The sequence below is a fragment of the Halichoerus grypus genome, chromosome 13, assembly GCF_964656455.1.
Source record: "Halichoerus grypus chromosome 13, mHalGry1.hap1.1, whole genome shotgun sequence".
Lineage (NCBI taxonomy): Eukaryota > Metazoa > Chordata > Mammalia > Carnivora > Phocidae > Halichoerus > Halichoerus grypus.
Genome location: NC_135724.1, coordinates 39,790,506 through 39,793,136, shown reverse-complemented (window position 1 = coordinate 39,793,136; position 2,631 = coordinate 39,790,506). Strand labels below are relative to the sequence as shown.

The 2,631-nt window shown below is 42.6% G+C and overlaps 1 pseudogene; it reads right to left on the bottom strand.

The window, feature by feature from the left end:
* Positions 1-358: 358 nt before the first annotated feature.
* Positions 359-1,500, bottom strand: LOC118538629 (NADH dehydrogenase [ubiquinone] iron-sulfur protein 5 pseudogene; annotated as a pseudogene).
* Between the last annotated feature and the right edge of the window lie 1,131 nt (positions 1,501-2,631).

Genomic DNA, 2,631 nt, shown 5'->3' with positions numbered 1-2,631 from the left:
CTCTCCGGGACGCCTGGGCAGCTCAGTCGTTAAGTGTCTGCCTTCGGCTCAGGTCATGCTCTCAGGGTCCTGGGATGGATCAAGCCCCGCATCGGGCTCCCTGCTCCGCGGGAAGCCTGCTTCTCCCTCTCCCACTGCCCCCTGCTTGTGTTCCCTCTCTCGCTGTCTCTCTCTGTCAAATAAATACATCTTAAAAAAAAAAATCTTTCTCTCCCTTTGCACCCCGCCCCCCCCCCCCGCCCAATTAAAAAAAAGATATTAAAAGTTTCAAGAAAATCCATCCATCCTGATTCTCTGGATGATGTAAAGGCTACTAAAAAGTCCATAATCTTTTTTTTTTTTTTAGGATAGAGCAATCTTTTATTTTTAGACACTTTCACAAAGAGGTTTTCAGTAAATGAACTTTCCAGTGGAGAAGAGAGAACATGAAAATCAGCCTCCAGCCATCAGCAGCAGCTCTGCTCAGGGCCTAGGATCCTCCTTGCCCAAGTGGTGAGGTGGAGGTGTGTACTTCCCTTCTTTATTAGTTTATCTCGCTGCCTCCTGATGTCACTCAGACGTTTCATCGTTTTCTCCTGAAGCAGGCATTCTACGAAATCATCAAATTCTATCTTGCACTCTTTCTCTGCACGGGTACCACCGATTCCATGCGCACATTCTATCCATTTTTTTTTTCAAAAGCATGGCATCGACCTGGAATCTTGTGAGGCTGCTCAGCACTTTGGATTGTCATCCGATGATCTAAATTAAGGCCCAGCCTTTTCTGCACATCAAAGAAAGGCATGGCGTCGTGCCGCGGTGCCCTCGTCTCCTTCCTGGCCGCCGCTACTGGATGATCTGCCAATAATTGTTTTAATTACGAACTATATCCTGGGTTAATATTGTTAATATGTTAGGTTGGTAAATTATCATTAACTTGCCTGATTCTAATTCTCTGTAGCAGAAGAAAAATGCTAAGCCAAACTCCACTAAGTGCTACCTCATCAAATGCTAATTTCCACATTTTAAAGGCAAATGGTAAGCATGGCACCCATGTAAAATTGCATTCCTGGTGCCCTCTAGTGGATATAGTTGGTTTTGAGAATCACTTGCCACATCTTAGTGAAACCTGCCATAGAGGAATGAGACATTCCTTCTCCCTATGTTCTGTCCTCTCTCCTTTCTCCTCCTTTATTCTCTGGTCTTGCCCAGGTTCCGAAGATGTCCTAATGATGTCACTCAGTGTTAAAACGAATAACACTGTTATTATTCTCTTACTTACAGAAACAGGTGTTTATTTACAAAAACAGTCACACCCATTCATTTACATACTGTGTTTGGCAGTCAGAGATTGTATGTACCCCCATAGACCTGAAAGGCTTACTGTCTGATACTTTACAGAAAAAGCTTACCAATCTTTAGTCTATGAGCATATCACTAGTTCTGAAAAATGCTTGACAAGGGAGGGCTGATCCCTAGTTGGATATGTTTAGGAAACTCCCATGAGTGCACACGAGCGTAAAGAAACCCCTAATTTTGTTTAGTCAGGGAAATCTTTTTTTTCATCTAATATCTATTAACATCCTCCTATTCCGTGGAAAACATTTTGGGAAATACTATTTTATAATATTGTGCTTAAAGACTTAAGTCTTATTATTACAGTTCTTATCAACCTAAGAGGAAATATTCCATCTTGGTACATCTATAGCATTTACTTAAGTTACAACCAAACGTTATATTGAGTATAATTTACTTTAAAATAGTTCACCAGGGGCGCGTGGGTGGTTCAGTTGGTTAAGCGACTGCCTTCAGCTCAGGTCATGATCCTGGAGTCCTGGGATGGAGTCCCACATCGGGTTCCCTGCTGAGCAGGGAGTCTGCTTCTCCCTCTCACCCTCCTCCCTCTCATGCTCTCTGTCTCTCATTCTCTCTCTCAAATAAATAAATAAAATCTTAAAAAAAATAAAAATAAAAATAAAATAGTTCACCAGGGGTGCCTGGGTGGCTCAGTTGGTTAAGGGTCTGACTTTTTTTTTTTTTTAAGATTTTATTTGTCAGAGAGAGCGTACAAGTAGGGGGAGCTGCAGGCAGAGGGAGAGGGAGAAGCAGGTTCCCCACTGAGCAGGGAGCCTGACGTTGGGCTCGGTCTCAGGACCCTGGGATCATGACCTGAGCCGAAGGCAGACGCTTAACCAACTGAGCCACCCAGTCATCCCATAAGCATCCAAGTCTTGACTTCCACTCAGGTCATGATCTTGCGGTCACGAGATCAACCCCTGCAACAGCTCTGCGCTCAGCAGGGAGTCTGCTTGAGATTCTCTCTCTCCCTCTCCCCTTCCCACCATTCTCTCTCTAAATAATCTTAAAAAAAAAAAAATAGCTCACCAAAGACAGGGTGATATATAAATTTTGTTTTAACCACCTAGGAGTAGTTAAAAAAGCATCTGAAGTACCTAACCCAGGGGTGGTTATTTAGCCATTGAAAATCTCATCAGTCCAGAATCCAAAAAATGGCTTTCAAAACCTTTCAAATATCAGCTGTCTCACTTAGCCATAGAGAGTTTTAACAACATAAAGGTGATATAAGTGGTGTTCAAGATATGTATATTGGCTAGAAATATTAAATATGTACAAGCTCTTCCACAATTACAT